At 37.2% G+C, this 13,484-nt stretch overlaps 1 protein-coding gene across 8 annotated transcripts in view; it reads left to right on the forward strand.

Annotated features, from left to right (window-relative positions):
• ADGRG6 (adhesion G protein-coupled receptor G6) overlaps nucleotides 1–13,484 on the forward strand; it is a 110,636-nt gene that overhangs the window by 27,933 nt on the left and 69,219 nt on the right. The window lies entirely within an intron of this gene.

Below are 13,484 nucleotides of genomic sequence, written 5' to 3' on the forward strand. Positions count from 1 at the left end.
CAGTGAGGATGTTAAGTTTTGAGATGATGACACATGTTGGCGTGCTTGAACTTCAGAGCTTTGTTGAACACAAAACAACAGCAGAGTTTAAATATTTTGGGAAAATATTTTAAAAAATAACCTCACACAGAAGGAATATGGAAGCTACCCAGTACTTGGCTTACTTTATTGAATAGTTAAGGCAATTAATGCAGTACAATGTGTTAAAGGTCAAGTGAAGGGACAATACTTGGTTGTAAATGTGAGTGTATAGTCATTTTTAAGAGAGAACAGTTTGTTCACTTAGTGTTATAGAAGGATGATGCCATAAAATTTTCTCATACTCACTTCCCGTCTCATTTTAAGGAACAGTGTGCACCTGTCATTATACTTCCTAATCTTTTAAAACCTCCTTAAACAGTGTCTCCAGAGCTAACAAAATACCTTTTTCCTGTCTGCTTTATATGTAAATAACAGATTCATGAAAGAAGTTTCCTTTGCTTGATTGGCTTGGTTTGGTTTCAGAAATTGCAGAGCAAGTCAATTGTAAAACTGCAGTTTCCATTAAATGGCAAGTGCTTTGGATGTTGTTTTCAAATAATGCTGATGACTGCAGAACCATTACAGAAAATAAATTCCTTCCCATGAAGCAAGTTTTCTTAAGACTAAGAAAACACTCCTGGTCTTATATTAAGCTGAATAACTTGCTGATTTTGATTTGGTGAAACAAGAAGTTTCCCCAAACAAACAAGAAATCTATTTTCAGAATTCCTCTTTCAGTTAAGAATTGATTTCTCATGGTATTTGAGATTGAAGCTGTAGAGTATTGTGTAACTAAGTGCTGTACATGTTTTTAACACAGAGACCAGTTTAACATTTTTGTAGACATGTTTAAAAAACATCACACCAATAGCTGTAAACCTCTTCTTTAAGACAAATACTAAAAACAAGACAAAGCATTTTAGGAACTAGCAGAGAGATTTTAAAGCCAAACTTAGTCAAGCTTATTGTAGTTTTTCTTGATTAAGGAGAAAATATTTTCAGGTTTCATGTGGTAAGCAGTAATAGTTGAAAAAAAAAAAGGACACCGTTAATAATTTCTTTCTGATCTGATCCCTGTAAATTTGGGAGTTTCTTTCAGTAAAGAAGCAAGATGCAAAAAGGAAATGAGGCACATAGTATCCATACTCAAGGAGTTAAATGTATGCAGTTTGATCAGAATCAAATTCCAAATTTTGAAGACCATTCATCCGTGGAATATTTTTCTTTAGGGAACTTGTAGAAAAAGGCTTTAGTGTTGGAAAAAGCGCTGGAATGTGTGGGGAGAATTTTTGATTGATTGCAGTGGGAGTTCAGTGTCTAGAGCAGTTGCAGTACTGGATGGAGGTTAGAAAAATAAATCACATAGCCCAGACTGATGAAAAATAAAAGGTTCAGGTATAGTCACACAAAGATCAGTCACTGTAAGCTTAATGGAAGCAGTAAGGAGACACTTGGCTGGTCAGCACAAGACTTTGCAGTCTGTATTCATAAAGTTTTCTTTTCAACTGTTATGTGAGGAGAAATACACCAACATACCAGGGGTGGAAACTAATAATACATCATTGAAGGAATTACTGTTTTGACTTAGGTATGCCAATCCCTTCCATCTTTACATCTGATAAAAACAATATGACAAGAAAGCAGTTTTAGATGCTGTATAACTGAAATTATTCAAAATTATGATGAATGGCTTGCATGAGAATATAGAGCAAAAAACAGCATTAGAGATATCAGAGTAGCATTAAATGTCCAAAATGCACACACTTCCCTACCACAATAGATATTAGTCTGCCATATTGTACGTGGCATTATTCTGTTCTCATCAGTGAAAAATACTGAGAGGTAAATTCTGATCTCACTTTTACTTGTGTAGCTGGACTAACTTCCAGAAAGCTCCCTAAATGAGGTAGAAAAGTTGAAATCTTGGCTTAACAAAGAGGCTCTAACCTTTTCCAGTCTCCTCACACTTCCATTGAAAGTGTACAAGAAAATACCTGATGTCCTTATTCGGGATATCTTTTCAGTTTGGTCTGGGCAGAACTCATTGTGTTAACTTGGAATGTTATTGTCTGTGGAGTGTGAAAGAATGGCTGATTTTCTATGATGGAGTAGAACAGAATATTTCTGTGTGTAATAGGAAAAACTCTTTATAAATGTGTAATGTTAAAAAATCCCCAAGTTTTTGACTTAGATTGCTACATCTTGCAGATCAGATGAGACAAATATATCACCAATAGTATCTATTTTTAATAACTTTATAAAAGGACCCAGAAAACACTAAAGTACTGAAATATAAGTAGCCCAAATAATACCGAAATAGTTACTTTGAAAATTCACAGAGAGGACAAGTAATAAAATGCCTGAAGTCTTTCAAAGACTCTGTATAAAATCAGTTTTGAGTTGGTGTTTCCCAGTATGTCTAGAATGCCTTGGTATTTTATTATAATAGTGAATTCCAGTGTAAAGTAATTTTTCATAGTTTCTATAATTTTTTAAACAACAGCAAAATGTAGTTTCAGCATCTACTGAAAGAGATCCATGTAACCAATACCAGATTTTCAGGAATAGCTAAAAAAATAATTTTAAAAATCTGGACACAAAATTTGACCTGTAAGCAGACAAAGCTTGAAGAATATAATTGACAAACCATACAATAACCCTACTACCATATATTTTCTAGAGGTCTTCATAGGACTTAAAAAAGATGACTATTCAAAATACTGATAGTAGCAGCCAGAAAAGACATTCCATCACTGAAGCCTTAGAAAGAAAACTCTGCAATTGACCTATCCTCTTATAAACAATAAAAGATTTTGAATGTATCATGGATCAAATGGAAACTGCTTTGGATATTGGGTGTGTTGGATTTGCTGGGTAAAGCACCCAGTGAAAATGCAGTATTTTCTACTTTCACTGCACAGAATATTCTGTTACCCAAAAATTTAATCCTAACAACTTCTTTAGTCTGTTTCCAGTGAATGTGTACAAGAAATGTGTGCATCTGTATGACCAGAGTTTACCAAGATCACCTGTGCCTAGTTGTAACATTATTTTAACCCATGTCTGTGCAGTTTGGTGGGAAGTCAAGCTCCTACAAACCACTCTTTCTCATTAAGATTGTCAACTATTTTCCCACTCATTTTTAACTACTTCCCAAAGAAGTGTGATGTGTTTGCACAAGTGATGCCTGTGAATATATTTAGCCATACAGCTATTCAATTTGCGCAGCCTGGTATTAGATCTAACTGCACCCAGTGCTTTACTCCAGCTGAGGATGTGATCCTCATCGTAGCACTGCAGCAGCAGAGCAGCTAGGAGCCAGCAGCCAGATCATCTGGCTGGAGCAGACAAAAGTACAACATTCTTGATCACCATTCCTCCTGTAAATCTTAGCACGTTTTGTGATGGAGTGTGATATGTGGATCCCAGAATGACAAACATTAGGTTACATGCAGCAACCTCACAAAATACCTCTCACTTGTTCCTAGCCTATTCCTTCCCTGACTTAATTTTCTTTTTACTTACATGTATGCTAGCTTATGTGCTTAATGCACTCACCTGTATACTTACTAGTTAATGCCTTTTAAACCAGCATATCTAAACTGAACTGTCAATACCTTTCTTTGTCCCAAACTTCTGTTACTCTGTGGAAAAAAATGTCCAGCTCAAGCCAAAACTAGCAAGTCAATTCTGTTATTTTTATAAGATTATCACAGGAATGCCAATGAAAATATTCTTAAGTTACACTGGGTGTAACACAGGATTTTCACATTACCCCCTCCCTCTGGGGGAAATCCATAACTTTGTCTACACTGTGAACTCCACTCATATGGGTCAGGGCTGATTTACCCAGTCAGTGTGTTTGTTTCCACTTCCATTTTCATTGGCACAAACCCAAACAACTAAGGGGAAACAGGCAGTGCAGGGCCCCCACCCTGGCTCTGAACGTATTTTCTTCTATTGTAACTGGTTCCCTCAATTTCCCAGATCAATCAAAACCTGCTGGAGTCACTGCTGTGATAAAGTCAGCTGCTGTCAGGGAGTAGGATATCTGTGCTAGAGTGATCAAGAGGGGTCAGAGCTTTTTACTGGCAATGATAACCCTACAGAAATAAATACCTACTGAATTCCAGCATAAAATGGGGCCTGGGGGCAATACAGAATATCTTGAAACACACTGAATCTCTAATAATCTCTGTATTGTGCTGGTATCCCACTCCAGAGCTTCAGCTCTTACCTCTTCAAGACTTTCATAAAGTTTTAGAGATCCAGCACATAACAAATACTGATAATGTCAGTACTTGGATGACTCCTTTGAGGACTGGATAGGATGCTAATCTTGAGAAGTCAAGATGTCAGTTCCCTGAAATGTCCTATCTAAAGTGTCAACAGCCTGCATATAAATGAATGATACACCTTAAACCTGTGTAAAGTTCCAGTCCATCTGTGTGCTTAATGAAAAGATTAGAAGTCAAGCTGTTGCTTACATATTTATTTATAAAAAAACTAAATAACATAATCTCTCTCCATGTAGGACGATGTTACACAGTTGTGTCAAGAGGAAGTGCAAATCAGCTTCTGCTGATTTCTGGTTTTAGTGAAAAACCCACTCCTGGATTTAGTAGTAGCTAGTACTGCCTGTGTTCTTGGTAAATGCTTCCTAAGTCAGTAATTTGCTATTCTCATGTCTGCTTTTCTAATCTTAACCTGATTTGAAAATTAAGCTTTGCTCTTCCTGATTTTTTTGTTACATTATTACTGCTACTGACCTCAAGTGTATCCTGAAAGATAATTTTGATTGTCATGTTAGAAACAGGATGTAATACCACCTGTTTCTCCCAGATTTCTGTGTAGTGTTGGAACATCAAAACTAATGAGAACTGCTCAATTGGCTCCTATGAAAGATACACAAGATAGAGCCTTGTGCTCAGCCTCACATGGCTTTGTCTGCTATCCCTCAGTGCCATGGCCACTTTTACTCCAGTGAAAGGGACACGCCCAGGGCTGCTCTCTGCCTCAGAGCCAAGCTCATGTTGTGTCTCAAGTGCACACAGTTCCAAAAACTGGGGGTAGCTGCATCCAGGTTGCATGCTGGCAATGGCCTCTGACCTGTGCTGGCTGCTCAGCCGTACCCTGGAAGGGTTTGGAGAAGGGCTGGGCTGGCCTTGAGCTGCAGCCATATGGGCAGGAGACTGGAACTGTGTCCACAACCAAGGTAGAGCTATTAATGCTGTTCCTGGGTAGTTAGTTAAGATTAACTTCAAACATAAGCCATGAGGTTTACAATTTCTTACAGTTATGTCTCATCAATTATTTTACGTCTGGAGGGATTCAGAGATCCTGTGAGATACTTGGGAAAATGTCTGTTCATTTTCTGAGTTTTAGGTTCCCTGCTTTCATAGTTTTCAGGTCCAAGTTTCACAGGCTGGCATTGTTACGTAAGAGAAAACACTGTCTTTTATCAGTTTTCAATTTGCCACATACCATTTCATTAATTAAGTGCTTTGTTCTTGTCTTACAAAAGAGAGAAAATAATCAGTTCTAATTCTATGTGATGACAAATATAATTTGCTAATAACCTGATAAACAATATGGGCCAGAGCAACAGGAAGCAGAAATAATAAGTGAATTCATAGACAACAATTACACTTTCATATAAGACTCTATACTAGCCTGTTAGAAGATTTTTTTTTTCCCTTACATTTTATTATTCCTAGGTGTGCCAACCAGTTCATCCATTCAATGCATATGTTGCAGGACATAATGCATCAGCAAATGATGATGCAAGGCAAGCTGATAGGACTGGCCAGGGCATAGTACGCTCTTTGTGTCCTGGCTTCAGTGGCCAAAACCAAATTGTTGAATTATTTTGTGAGAGCACAATCTTGTCTTTCATTGAATTATAAAAGACTCTGCCAGGGTTATGTGCTATTTCCAGTCAGGAATATGGAGGCTTTAAATTCTTGCTGGGTACAAGGAGTACTGTGAAGATGAGGCAATGGGAATGATGCAGGATGAGAGTCTGGACTGAGTTTTTAATAGTGCTTAAAATAGTGATTCCTTACAAATCAACCAAAAGAGTCACATTTGCAAATGAAGACTAACACAGATTCAAAAGATTCTTGCTAACTACAACTTTATTGTACTTGTGCTCTGCAAAATATATCTGATTATGTGTTGCAGAAGAACAATATAAAGTTTCACTCATTTAAGGCTTATAAAATTATATTTTATAAAATATGCTGGTTATATTACTGATGAGTCTATGCAGATGATTTCACAGAAAAACTTGTAATATTTATCCTGTTGGGAATTCTTTGTATTCTACAGCTCTTACTAATAATAAAGAAATATATTTTTAAATTATTTAAAAATTATTTTAAAATATTATTTTTAAATTATTTAAATAAATTTTAAAATTATTTTAATTTTTTAATTTGAAAAAATCTTAAAATTTAAATTTTAAGTTTTAATAATTATTTAAATTTTACTGAGTTCCATTTTTTGATGACCCACACTACACTGCCTGGGATTTTTAAGACCTGCAGTTTGACTGTTCAGTGTTTGGAGAATTTAAAAAAATCTCAAGGATGAATTGAAATATATTTCTCCACACGCAATCTGTCCAGCATCAAAGCCTGCTACCGATGCCTTTGCAGAGCTGAAAGTTAGCGTAACGTCCTACTAACAAAGGGTGGTGGGATGGGTTTGAGCCCTACACAGAGGAATAATGCTTATAACTTTAAGTGGGGAAGCCAGGGAATAAAAGGACATTATTAGGAAGTTCATGGCTGACTTAGAATTAAACCTTGCCTTTTCGATCTTTAGGCATAAAGTAATGGTAAGGAAATTCAAAGTCTGGAAGGAACTATTTTATTGCAGTTTGGTGTAAAAAAATCAACCTCCTTCTCCCACCAAATTCAATCCACATTACTTAGTTACATGGAAACCACATTTCCATAAGCATCCTCTGTGTTTGAGAGTGGATCTCTCTCCCTGAATGGATATTTACCAATGTTGGTCCAGTGGTTATTCCTTTCATTGAAAGGAAAAGAAAATGATCAGACCTAGGGAGGATGGCACAGCCTTCCTCGCTGCTCGGGTCTGTGCCGTGCCTCCCGTGTGGTTTTCAGACAGAGCAGTCAGGGAGTCATGCTCCCCCATTCAGCCTTGAGGGGGCTGCAAGGCTGAAGACAGGACTGCAAAGCTTCAGATACAGAACTCAAAGACACCATTGTGCAGAAAAAGACTTTAAACAGTTGCTGAATTTTAAGTCCGTGCTTAAATTCAAAGCATATCTGTGAGATTATAGGATTTGCCCAAAACTTTTGGAAATTTAGAGCTGTTGTAGGAATGTTTTAGAAACTTTAGAAAGGTTGTAGAAATGCTATAGTAGATATTGTTCCATATGATGATTACAAATCCAGGGGTATCTGCATTTATACACAATCATAGTCATATTTCTAAGCAGTAGACCTCAACCTGGTAACATTGTGTGTGAAGGGACAAATTTTGTACACATCAGAGTGAGTCCTACTTCCTTTCTGTTTATTGCAGAGATAATCCTTTATTTTATTTTTAAATCTGAATGTTTAAATAGAATTAGGATTTTCTGTTTAATTTGACAATTACAGTAGCTGCAAACATTAAGTTAGGTGTGGTGCATAGTAATTTTTATCAGCATAGTGTAGCAGAATAAAGATCTTTTTGAGAGATCCTACAGCTTCTACAATTCGGAAAGTAAATAAAGAAGCAAAAATAAACCTGCCACATCTCCTCATTTGAACTTTCCCAGACTGAGCTCAATCAAAGTGTGGGTTGCACAGAGAGCAGAGTACATGGTTTGGTCTGCAGAGGCTCCAGAAGAGTGCTAGGCTTCCTGTTTTGCATAAACAAATTGAAAAGGTTTTATCTCATTACTAGCTTAAATGTGAGTAAGCAGAGCAGAATATTACTTTATGTTCAGAGTGAATAATGGGACATTTCTTTGCAGGTAATATGCTCTCACTTTGCATATGGACATTTTTCTAGATCTACAGATTGCCTTTACATTCAAAATTATTTTTGAGGTGAAGATAAGCTACTGTCCAAGTCTATGCCATAGGATAGCTGTTTTTGGTTTGGTGTTTGTGTCTTGCTGGAATAACACGGGTTTGTTTGTTCTGTAGCCATTCCAGCCCACCCACATCTTGGTGGTTTGGCCCTTCTGCTTGTCTGCAGGTGTGCCCATTGCTGACCTCATTCACCCATCTATTTGCAGTCATAAATACATCTAACCTAATGTTTGGCCATATTTGTGTTGTGATATCCTTGAAATAGAAAAAACCCTGAACAATTAATTGCTTCTTACAAAGGAAAACTTTTTCCCACCCAGTGTTCATCAAACTAGGTGTTTTTTTATGCTGTGGCACGAAATGATTGTAAATTTTCTCTTTTATTTTGGGCATCACCACACACTTGGAAGTATCTCTGCTGTGTCACCTGCCTGTTCTTTCTCAGTTCAAATTACTATCTTTGTTAGTACTGTCTTTTAAAATATATGTAAAGTGCTTAAAAGTTCCAAGATGTCAACATGAAAGCAAATTATAATTAATTCTGTACTGCTTTTTTATGTCTAAAGTGCTAGGCACTCTAGCTAAGATTTTCTGTGGTTTAGAATTGGCCTAATTCTGTCAGGCAGGAGAGATTTTGTTGCTCACTTGAATATGATTAGACTTAACACAAAATATTTGGGGTTTTTTTCTGAAAATTCAATTCCAGAGCTACATAGATTTATTTCAGGATGTTTTCCTATAAAAATTGTATCATCCACAGAGAGAAGTAGACTTAATTTTATGCCAGAATGAAATCCAGAAGCATTTTGTTTTATGAGGGAACCCTTTATTGTATTTTAAAAATATACTGGTAGTGTTAATACAACCCACCCCAGTTGTCAGTGGTATCCTGTGCTACTGCCTAAGCACGTGGAGTCATTTGCACTCCTCTCAGGTGGGAAACTCTGTGTGCTTCAGCTGTGAAAAGAAAGTTCCAGTGCAAAGTGTAACTTAGTGTAAAAAAAACCTGGACAATGCACAAACTGCAAGTACAGGCTTTTTTCCCCACAGTGACCTTGTTTTCATTTCTAACCTTGTTTCATCCTAACCTTCACAAAATTTGGGTCTTTAAGGCTGAAATAGAGAGTGTTCCAAACTGGATTGCTTTTGCACTCTTGTAAAAATTCTTGGCTGAACAAAATTTGTTGTCCAGCACTTCACCAAGGCTGGGTAAGTGGAGAAATGAAAGCAGATGGAGAGGTAGAGGTCAAAACTCATGCCTGAGAAAGAAATGCTAAGTATAATAGGACAAAATACAGGTTTTAGGGGTAAACTATGACAATGGAGAGAAGTGGGAGAAATCAGAGAAAAATATGAATGAATATTAGCACAGATTTTGGAGGCAAATGCTGGAATGTGTTAGTCATTCAAGAAAAAAAATTTAAAAGAGAAGTACGTACGTATGGGATAAGACTACATCAAGACTGTTTCCTTCCCAAATCCACAGTTAGGCATTGTAGCTCTGTGTCTGGCTGTGGCTTTAGCTTCCCAAAAATGACTTATGAAAGTCGCTTTTGAAATTGTGTATATCAGTACTTGCAGTTGTCTTGATGAGTTCATATGGTGGAATTCAGTGCTGGGACTCTAAAGAGGCAAAATCAGTGGACGGAACAAGCTGGGCAATTAATTTTGTTTCATAGGATATGAGGTTTGCACATACACGTGACTGTTTGTGTGGTGCAGTCATTAATGAGTCTGATATGATTTCCTTAGCCCCTGAGTTTTAGGGCAGTTGTCAGATGATTGAGCATGGTGTAGGAAAGACTAGGATAGGGTATTTCTCACACAAGTTAAAAGATATATATGTAAAATAGTCAGGAAAATACTAGAAGAGAGGGAATGGTTTCATGGTTAGGAGAATTGGCAATTGTGAAAATGGGATTCTATTCCTGCTTTTACTGATAAGTTCTTATTAAAAGTGGTCGAATTGCTTTCACCCAAATTTTCTGTTGGATACTAAATACTCATTTTTGGATTTTCTACAGTGGGCCAGATTGTCAAGGTGCTCTCCCAGCTACAGTTTAAAGTCATTGTTCGTGTGCTTTGCACATATAAAACCCTGTACAAATACAAAGTAGTTAAGGAAAATCAGTAGTTTTATTTCATTTGTGAGGAACCAAAAATCTGTGGAAAGTTTTTCCATTTTTGCCCATTATCTCCATGCCATGATAGGAAAAAGCCATTTCCCCTACAGTCTATTCCACTTCTGAAGTCAGTTAGCATTTTTGAAACACTTAGATAACTTTGGTGTAAGCTCTAACTAGCTCCAGAGGAATTTTTTAATTTCCCTTTTCAGTTTAGTGTTGAAGTATCACACTAAATAGTTCAATATTCTTTACTATGGGAGGTATGAGTATGATGCAGAAAAAAAATTGATGCCATACTCCAGTGTATTCTTATGATGTAAACAAATGAATTGCCCAGTGAAGCTTTCATTTTAGGAAATGTTGAAATTAAGTGCTTGATTTCACTATTTGAAAGGGGTGTTCATTTTGATTTCGGAAAGAATGGAGGGGGAGAAAGAGAAAGGCTTTTATTGTATAAACTATATTTAGACAGGGAGTTTCCTTTGGTCTATGGTGGTGAAAATTACTTGACAGGCAGATTATGGATATGTGGGGTTCCTAACCAGGAATATCATAGCTGAATTTGTTCCCATTAAAATCAATAAAATATCTTGGATTGCTTCTAGAAATGTTTGTGGTGTGTATTGCAACAAGTATTCATTCTCCACAGCTCTGGGCCAATGGGATTGCAAAATATCTGTCAGCTTTGGCTGGCAGCCTAATGTTGCCACAGCAATTTTTCTCTTTAATGAGTAAAATAGGTGATGTTTATAGAAAAATAACTGTCTCATGAGAAGCTGTGCAGAACGTTCCATTTTAAGCCATTCTGTTTATATATAGTTTTGTTGTTTGTTTTCTTTTCTTTTTACTTACTACTGTGGACATTTGCATGAAAACAGGATATTTCTCCTTCAAATTGCAGTCATGGGCAGAATAGCTACTATACCAAAATGGAGCCAACCCACTTAAAACAAAAACCCAACCATTTTACTTACCAAATCTGTTTCTTCTGTGCATGCAAAGTTTCAAGCACTTGTTTTCCTACCTAAATTTAGGGTAGGAAAATACCTGGTTTTTTTTCTGTAAAATCAACAAAACAATATGGATGTAATAAAGTGAGAATACATTTCTGCAAAATTAAGTTATTAAAAAATAATAAATAACATTTATGTTTTAATATTTACAGTGACATCAGGGATAAGAGTATTTTTTCTTTTTACACAGCCCAGAAACAATGATAAATACTCAGGAGAGAGAGATAAATAGAAAAGCTGAGTCCTGGTTTTGGTTGCTGATGATCAATAGAATTAATAAACACAAAGAACATCAGAGTTCTCTCTGATGGACAAATTTGACTTTTCCAGTCTCAGGCTGAGTGTAATATTCTACCAATTAGGGACATACACTTTTACTGACAAGTAGCATATTTTCTCTGGTTTGGCAATGTCTTATAATGCCCTTAAGGTTACTTTAGGTGTCCTGGGATGAACCAGTGTGCATTAACACAAGTGTACATTAACCAGTGTACATTAACACCTATGTTCCTGTATGTATTTACATCACTTAACACCTTAGTCCCTCGCTTCAGGTCCATCTGAGTGCGCAAGGAAATTTCTCATCTGCCCAGAGAGCTCTGTGTCATTTTTTTCTCTGGCAGGAATGAGAAGGAGAGTGAGTGAGGTGTGCTGCCAAATCCCCAGCCCCTGTAAGCCCTCATCCTGGCAATCAGAATCCTGGATCACGGAGCCTTCCAGCTGGAGACTGCTCCAGCCAGAGCCCTCTTACAGGGATTCTGCCCTGTAGGGGCTCCCTGGCCTGGGCTGGGAGACTGCCTGCAGTGGCTTGTGGCACACAGCATGCTTTTCCTGCCCCTCCTCTTCTCAGTCTAAGGTGCTTCTCTGAAAGCTGATACCTACCTCTGCAAAATCCACGGGATGAAGATGTCATCTGTTTGTACAACTGCAGGATTTATAATCACTAATAAGTAAATATTCCCTCTCTGGTTAATAAATGGAATACCAGGATTGCAGGGCAGGTGAGCCTAGTCCTCTGACTGTAAAGATTTGCAGGGAAATTAAAAATGGATAGGCTTTTGTTTGTACTTCGCAGATCAAGTTTTTGAATTCCAGGACCACCTCTGCTTCCCACTGCTACCTGTAAATCTTTCAGAAAACATTTTTTTCTCACTTGAACAGATTAGTGTCCCACTGAGCTTTCCTAGTGTAACGAGCCTGCATTTGGCTCTGAGAGCCCAGACAATCTCTTTACCTCATTGGGGCCATATGAATTCATGCTTTGCACATAAAAATTATAAAAACTATTTAAAATATACCTCTAAATTCTAACTGCAGATGTAAACTGCATTTTTGGCATGCAACTTCACAGAGTCAGGATCCATTTGTTCAGGCCAAACACCATTTAAATGTGACTGAAAAATACAAGGACCCTCCCTGGAAAGAAACATCAAAGGCTCTTTGGACAAATTAGTTGCATTTATTCCTATTTTATAACTATTCTGTATGTAATTTACACTCAACAACTTTTTAGGTTGTTTTTAGTTTGAGCAACTAATAATTCATGTTTTTTCATCCTTGTAGGATTTGACACGGGGTTGTGGCTTGATGAAATGTTTGCAAAGTAATTCAGCATAAATAGGCCAGTTAGTTTCCTTGGTTATCTCTTGGTGATATTCAGCTCCCACCTATTTTGCTCAGTGCTGCTTTGGCAAACTGTTACAGATTTCAGCAGCAGGCAGTTCACGGTAATTATATCATATAATACACTAAGTAAATATATGATAAATGAGCAAATGTTAACCAAACAAGAAATCCAACCCTGGGCACTAACTGGGCTTGAAATTCTCATGAGTAAACACAGCAGGTGAGCAAAAGAGTATGACAAATAGGGTAAGAATTTCTTAAAGCCTGACTGCCACAAGTATGTCAATGGAGCTGAGTCAGCATGGGAAGGACACAGTAATTTACTGTTGATTCAAAAGCCAGTAGCTCACTGCTACCCTTCTGGATGATGTGGAATGCATCAGCTGGAAATGCAGATGACTAACCTTCAGGGACTGCTGCTTCTGCTGCTCTTCAGCCCAAGTCTTGTGCTGCTCCTTTCCAGGGACACTTCTCTGGAAACAACAGCATGTCATAGAACTGTTGGGATAACCTACACTCAGACCAGCAGCCAAAAATGTGAATGATACCAATCATCTTTTTAGAGGTTGCAGTTTTACTATTTGCCTTTCTGAATTGAAAAACATTGATTTTACTTGGCCTTTATCAGGCCAATATGCATGGTA

Source organism: Zonotrichia albicollis, chromosome 3 (assembly GCF_047830755.1).
Source record: "Zonotrichia albicollis isolate bZonAlb1 chromosome 3, bZonAlb1.hap1, whole genome shotgun sequence".
NCBI lineage: Eukaryota > Metazoa > Chordata > Aves > Passeriformes > Passerellidae > Zonotrichia > Zonotrichia albicollis.